Below are 7,848 nucleotides of genomic sequence, written 5' to 3'. Positions count from 1 at the left end.
TCCTGATGCCGCAATCCTTTAACACTGTTCCTTATGTTGTGGTGACCTCCCAACCATAAAATTACTTCTGTTGCTACGTCATAACTGTAATTTTACAACTTTTTTTTTTTTTATGAAATGTAATGTAAATATTTTTGGAGAGAGAGACTTACCAAAGGGCTTGCGACCCACATCGTGAGAATGATTGCCCTATGCCTTTTCTGGGTACACAAGAAACAAATGTGTTGTATAACCTGAGGATTTATACCCATAATGACTGATGGAAGAGTGGGACATTTTCTTTAGTGTTGTAGCCACAAATAAGGTACAAGTTCTCCTGAAGAGCCCTAAGAAAACTCACTGGGGCACACACCCATAGTAGCTGAGAGGAAAGGGGTCTGTGGGAGAACAGGTAACATGACCAATATACGCTATGTGCACATATGAAAATGTCACAAATAAACCCATTATTACAATTTATATACCAATAAAAAAAATCTTTGAAATGTACCATTGCACTGAGTTTCAAGTTTTAAAAAGAGTTTAGTCGATGTAGCATTTAAAACACTACATGTCACAGTATGTTACCACTTCCCTTTTAATGAACTGAGATTCTTAAACCAGGAGTGAAAAAAAAAAAAAAAAAAGGAAACTGGTCTCAACCTGCTGTTGCAAAGCTTTTCCTGACTGCTCTGCACTTCCGCTGCTGCTCCAGCTGAGCTGATGTGTTCCGTCCTCCCCTCCCTCCCTCCCTCTTCTCTTCCCTCTCCTAAGCGTGACCTGGCCCGGCTTGCCCCATCTGCAATCCCTATGCTTTCCACACGGCTGCGCTGGAGAGAGGGCTGATCACAGCACTCGGGCCCACAGGAAGCTCCTGCTGTCTGTTTGCTCCCGCTGGTTATCAAGGATGTTAGGACTGTCTGCCCTCCACCGCTATCCCCAGATGGAAAGAACAGAAAACTGAGAAGCAGAGGAGAGTGTGAAGTCAAAGCCCATGGAGCACCGGACAATAAAAGGTAAGCGCAGGCAACAAGACCCTGAGGTCTGACTGAGGTTCCCAGGAAAAAGCAAAGGATGAAATGCTAGAGAGGGCTTGCCTAGCACCTAGGTTCTTAATTTACCTCTATTAAGCAGGGCGTGGTGGCGCACGCCTTTAATCCCAGCACTTGGGAGGCAGAGGCAGGCAGATTTCTGAGTTCGAGGCCAGCCTGGTCTACAGAGTGAGTTCCAGGACAGCCAGGGCTACACAGAGAAACCCTGTCTCGAAAAACCTAAAAAAAAAAAAAAAAAAAAAAACAGAAACAGACTGGAGAGATGGCTCAGCGGTTAAAAGCACTGACTGCTCTTCCAGAGGTCCCGAGTTCAATTCCCAGCAACCACATGGTGGCTCACAGGCATCTGTAATTGGATCTGGTGAGAGAGACAGTATACTCACACACAAAAAAATAAATAAAAAGTAAAAAACTAGTCCCCTATATTCCCAAGAAATGAGGATGTACACACTGGTAAAGAATGTGGATTTATTTACAGTTTGGCCTAGTAGAGAAGACAAAGATTTCCTTCTGCCTTTCCAGAGTTATAGAAAGGGTAAAGCAAAAGCCAGTGGGCACTCATGTGTCACCGCCACCCTGAGAGAAGCTGTCCTCAGAACCTTGTGAAGTCTCTTCCTGGGGGCTGGTTCTCCCCTGTGCCAGAGCTTCAGCCTTCTCTGCCCCACCCCCTTCTGCCTTGGATTCCTGGGAGATTTTCATTCATAGAGATCCTTGGCTTTAAGGTTCCGATTACACTGCCTCCAGTGTCCAGCACTAGAGTGGGGTTGGGGGGCCTCACTCATCCATTACAGACCGCCCAGGCCACATAGTTATTATCACAGCTCAGATGTCCGAAGCAGAGAAGGAGAGTGGGCGGGTGGATGGGTAAGGGCAGAGTGGGAGTGAGAGTGTGCATCATGGTTGTTCTTGTTTTAGGAGGTTTGGTTGTGTTTGTTTCTTTGTTTACTTGGTTTTGTTTTGCTTCGTTTGAAACTCCTGGGTTTCATGCAGTCCACGCTAGCCTTAAATGTAGTCAAACATAACCTTGAACTCTCTCTACCTCCTGAGTGCTTGGAATCACAGATATACATTGCCATCCACACCCAGTTTAGTGCAATGGTGTGTGTGGGGGTGTCAAATACATAGCTTCACGTATACTAGGCAAACACCTTACCAAGTGAGTTGCACGCACAGCCCTGTACAGCTCTTCCTTTGAATTCATGGAGGGAAAGTTCTCATTAGGTCACAACGAACTTCAATCCTGAAATCAGGGTGCTACCGCCAGCAGCACACCCCTTCCTCTGGTGAGCATAAGCACTTCTGGGGGAAGAAAGGGGTGTGACCTTTCACATTGCTGCTGGCCAGCCCTGCTGTCACCCAACCCTAAAATCCTACTCAAGGACCTATCCCCTCTGGTGCTGGGAAAAGCAGTCAAATGGCTCCTCTGGCTTCACGAGTTCTGACCATGTGAAGATCGGGGATGTGGAGACAAGTTGTCTCCATACCTCTTACCCAAGGCTATGATGTGAGCTCCCAAAATGACCTCAGATTCTTCAGTCTCCAGAGGACAGATGTGCTGCAAAAGGATACCCCTCTGCTCGGATGGGGCCGGCCAACATGAAACGCAGTTCTCACCTCAACACTGACAAGAGCTAGTTTGTTCACAGGCCAACTGCGAGTGAGATTCGGGTCACCCCAGTTCCATGTTCCAATGTGGGAGCAGCTTGATGAAGTTTTTGTAGTAACAGAACAAAGAAAGTTATAGAGCCAGGCACTCGTCACATACATTGGTGGAAGGGTTAGAGTGGTGACTCAGTGGTTAAGAGCAGCGAGCGCTCTTCCAGAGGACCAACCAGTTTTGTTCCCAGCACCCATGACAGGTGGCTCAGAACCACCTGTAACACCAGCTTCAGGGGACCCGGTGATCTCCTCTGGCCTCTAAGGGCACCTGCACTCATATGTACATGCCTACCCACAAAGACATGCAAATAGACATAATTTAAAAGATAAAAAATAGATCTTCAAACAGTAAAAAGGCTGGCTGTAGTGTTGCAAGCTTTTAATCCCAGCACTCAGGAGGCAGAGGCGGATCTCTGCAAGTCTGAGGCCAGCCTGGTCTACATAGTGAGTTCTAGGACAGCCAGGACTACATAGTAAGACCCTGTCTCTAAAAATTAAAATAAATAAAAAGTAAAGAAGTCAGGTATGATGGTGCACACCTTTAATCCCAGCACTCGGGACATAGAGGCAAGTGGATCATTCTGAGTTCAAGGCCAGCCTAATATATATAGTAAGTTCCAAGCCAGTGAGACCTGCATGGAGAGAGAGAGAGAGAGAGAGAGAGAGAGAGAGAGAGAGAGAGAGAGAGAGGTATTATTGTGGTTGCAGGCCTTTCATCCTAGCAGAGGCAGGTGGATTTCTGTGAGTTTGAGGCCAGCCTGGTTTACATACCTTCAGGCCAACCAGGGCTAACATTGAGAACATGTCAAAATATGTATTAAAAAAAAAAGAAAAGAAAAGAAAAGAAAAGAAAAAAGAAAAAGAAAGAAAAGAAAAGAAAAGAAAAGAAAAGAAAAGAAAAGAAAAGAAAAGAAAAGAAAAGAAAAGAGGAAATTAAAATACCTTAGGGTCCTTAAGGTTCTGCAGTTTTTCTGGATAACATTTTCTGTTCTTGAGCTCATGAGCTTCCTGCCTCGGCCTTCTCCTGAGTTTCTGGGATGACAGAAGAAAAGTCACCAGGTCTGGTGGACCTTGGCTAAGACAGCCTCCAACCCTAACTTCCCACCCAACTTTGACCCCCTCCGTTCTCCCTGAAGAACATTTCATTCACACTCTGAGAATATCTCAGTTATATAAAAGTGCTTAGCTGCTTTTCCCTAAACAGAGAAGCAGCTAGACCTGAACAACACAGGAAAGGCAGGAAGTGGTGGCGCACACCTTTAATCCCAGCGCTGAGGAGGCAGAGGCAGGCGGAGCTCTGAGTTTAAGGCCAGCCTGGTTNACAGAGAGAGTTCTAGGACAGCAAGGCTACCCAGAGAAACCCTGTTTCTAAAAACCCTGGCAGGGGAGGGGTGGGAGCACAGATGATCCACTGTGTGGAGCAGGAGGATATCTTCACCTTTGGGAAGTCACTTCACATACCTTGATCACAAAGGTCACATCTCTAGAATCGAGGCTAATTCAGTGAACTCTGAATATGGAAACTCTGAGAGTCTTTCAAATGTTGGAACTCAAATGCCACCCTATTACCTACCTGGAATTGGCATTAAATCCCACGTGGTGGTGTAGGCGGTTAATCCCAGCATGTGGAGAGTGGAGGCTGCAGGGGAAGGTCAGAGTTGCAGAGAGAGTTCTGGACCAGCCCCAGGCTAAGATTCAGCCTCACATAACTTCCTGGGTTTAGGTATTACTCTAAGGTCTTTAGCTGCCGCTTCTGGCCAACTGGCTACAAAGTCAAACTTTCTAACAATTCTCCAGTCTCAAGCTTGAAAATTCATAAATGTGGCTCCCACATTTCAGGAGAGCACTTTATGCCTGCGTGGCCCGCACCGGTGGTGCAGGAAGCCTGTCTCTACAGCTCCCTCTTTTGGAACAGCACGGATATGGTTCCTGCTCGACACAACAGTCGATTTTTTTTTTTTTAAAAAAAAAAAAACAAACAGCGCTAGTAGCCTAGGAGCTGTCTTTGCTGCTCTCTGCTGGTCACGAGTAGAACTGCCAAGACCTGCCTACTGCTGGATTCCGCTATGCCTCTGTGATTTTCCTGACTCCCCGGGGAATAATACCCACGGGACCCCGAAATTTGCATCTTTTAGTAGTCTAGGGCTGGGATGATCTTGAGCCCTCAAATAATACAAGATAGCAGTTCTTTTAAGGCCAGATGTCCTCTGCGGTATCCAAATGTCTCACTATTCCTCCGGAACCAGCCTGCTCCGGGATGGTGTGCAGGGGAGCACATTCCCGGCTACCAAGGCCGCCTTTCTGGTTCCAAAGCAGCATCACAGCCGTGCCAGTACTTGTCCCTCAAGTCCGCTTCCGGAGACGTACTGGCTTTGAGATGGACTAAATCAGGGTGTAACCCACACCCTTCATAGTCACAGGTCCCTGGACAGGCAAAGGGATGAATCATAGAAAACTGCAGAGGCCGACCTTGGGACAAATCACCTTTAGCTTTTGTTGGGCTGTACAGAAGAGGTGAGAACCCTTTTTATTAACACCCTTGGCCTCTGCTCCACCCTGCCATTCAACTCACAATACAGAGGAAGTAAAGGATAAGTTTATTAGTGGACAAATGTTCCCATACTTGCACTTTTTTTTTTTTTCTGAAAGTTATTCATTGAATAAAAAGTTTGAGGGAAGTGAGCCCTAAGAAATTGTTAAGACCGAGTTCCGTATTCTGGTGGTTTAATCTGACAGCTCACAAAACTTCCAGTATCACTAAACCTTATACCGCATAAGCTTCGTTTTGCTTCTCAGCATCAGTCTCTCACAGAGAACTCAGCTCTTTCAGTATCTGGGTGTATTTCTGCATTTGCCCTAAGGAATAGTGGACAAAGAGAAAGAATTCTTGAGCCAGTCTTTTCTCCAGAGAACCTGGGTTCAATTGCAAACACTGCATGGTCACTTAACAACCATTTCTGACTCCAGAGCCCTCTTCTGGCTTCTGCAGGTACTGCGCACACATGGTGCACATACATGCAGGTAAAATACCCACACACATAAAATAAAAGTACATTTTCATCTTCATCATCAAATATGTTTTACATGTGCCAAAACAAACTTCACAGATATAAAACATAAATAATAGAATATGAGAAAATATGCTCAGTAGCAGTTCAGCTCCTCAGCAGCTCAGCAGGTCTCTACAGCCACTGGGAGCCAGGACCCCCTCCGTGGTCAGGGCCTCTGTCCTGTGGCCCAGAACCTCATGGTTGTTGTTGTTGTTGTTGTTTGGTACACTCCCGGCAAGCACTGGTCCTTACTTAGCCCAAGATTTCTTTATCTTCTATTTCCCCCTTTTTGCTTCTGGTGTTTAGAAACAGTCTCTGCTCTCACCTCATGCTCTACCTCTCTTTTATGACGACCTTTATCCTCTTGCTTAAGATTCCCCAGTGCTGCCATTAGAGGAATACACACTATCCAAATGACTTTCCCTCTAAAGCATTCTGCCTCCCTGGGTCATTGTCTGTCCTTGGGCCAGGAAGAGGTGACTACTGAGCATTCCTTAGCTCTTTGTATCTGTCCCACCCAAACGTTTTAGTTGTAAGTGAGCACATTATAGATGGAGCTCTTCATGAAACCCACTCACCTCCCCTGGTCTGGATTACATCACTACTGAGTCCTTCTCCAGGGTGGGCCCACACGTGTCTTTGCCTGCCCAGGAACGACTGATGAAAATGGGTCAAGGATGCTAAGCATCCATATCTGCGTCCCCGGTTTCTGGGCCACAGTTCCTCAGAGTTCATTGTCTTCCCTTGACCGGAGCATGTTCCTCTGTTCCCTATTAAAATACAGTGGTGTCCTGGAGGGGAGCTTGAGGGACATCTTCATATATGTCAATGCCACTTGAAGCAGAGGCTCTCTTCCACCTTTGTATTTAGGAAACTCATCCAGGACTGGTGTTTAGCTGGGGGTTTGACTGGCATAGTGAGGGAGGGGAGTGGGAGCCTGGGTAGGACCTCCAGCACCTAAAGAAGAAAAGGAGATAAAGATGGGGAGAAGAAAGGAGGTGAACTCACAGGGGATCTTACCAAAAAAAAGGAAGGTGTTTTAGGACTGCAGGGCCTCTCAAGCCTTAACCAAGTAGTTTTACCACAAGACAGCCCCGCCGCGCTTTAGGAAAAACCCTCTTTGAAGACATAGTGTTAGGGGAGGGGCAGCATTTGCTACACACCTCTGAGGAACTAGTGACCTTTCACCAGACTGTTTCATGCTTTCTTAATTGAGAGCAGAGGGGTTGGGCCTGCAGCTCAGTTAATAGAGTACTTGCAGGGAGCCCTGGGTTCAATCCTCAGTACTGACTGCATAAAGAGAGCGAAGTAGTAGTATATGCCTGTAATCCCAGTACTAGATGGGGAGGCAGGAAGATCACCCTTAGAGTAATGCATTTGAAGTCAGCCTGGACTAATAACTCTCAGCTTTGCCAGGCAGTGGTGGCACAAACCCTTGATCCCAGCACTCCAGGAGGCAGAGGCAGGTGGCTAGCCTGGTCTACAGAGAGAGTTCCAAGACTGCCAGGGTTACACAGAGAGACCCTATTGGGATAGGGGTAGAGAAGCACTCAGCTTTTAAAGACAGTTCCAGTGACCGGATGGAACTCCTAAGGCACAAGGCGCATACAGGGTACACATACACACATGCCGGCAAAACACACAGACAAATAAAATAAATCTAAAAAATAATAATAATAATAAAAAGCAAAAAAATGTATTAAAATAATAGCAATAAATAAAAGAAAGTAAAAGGCAAAACACAAATAAGAAGAAGTACAAACTTGGGCTGGGTGTGGTGTCACACCCTGGTGAACCAGCCTGCCTCCATCTTAGAGACAAATCAGGTTCGTTCCAGGTTATGATTAAACCTTTGTTTCTCAAGGATTGGGCTGTGCCCCACGTGTAGCCTTAACTACACATGGTTCTGTACTGCCTGTTCCAGGAAATGACAACCATGCTATTGTTTCAAACAGTTATTATGACCACCTGTTGTTATGACCACCTTGTGGTGACCTGCTTGCTGTGACCACCTTGTTATAACCATCTTGGTTTTTTGGTTTTTTTTTCTTGGTTTTGGTTTTTCGAGACAGGGTTTCTCTGTGTAGCCCTGGCTGTCCTGGAACTCA

At 46.2% G+C, this 7,848-nt stretch overlaps 1 long non-coding RNA gene across 1 annotated transcript in view; it reads left to right on the top strand.

The window, feature by feature from the left end:
- The first annotated feature begins 910 nt into the window (after window positions 1-910).
- Window positions 911-7,848, top strand: part of LOC115065346 — an 18,267-nt gene continuing 11,329 nt past the window's right edge. The window contains exon 1 of the long non-coding RNA XR_003845127.1: window positions 911-995. This is a non-coding gene — a long non-coding RNA (uncharacterized LOC115065346). The remainder of the gene's footprint in view (window positions 996-7,848) is intronic.

Source organism: Mus pahari, chromosome 14 (assembly GCF_900095145.1).
Source record: "Mus pahari chromosome 14, PAHARI_EIJ_v1.1, whole genome shotgun sequence".
Classification (NCBI taxonomy): Eukaryota; Metazoa; Chordata; class Mammalia; order Rodentia; family Muridae; genus Mus; species Mus pahari.
The sequence above is the reverse complement of the archived record's forward strand: the minus strand, read 5'-3'. Positions and strand labels throughout refer to the sequence as shown.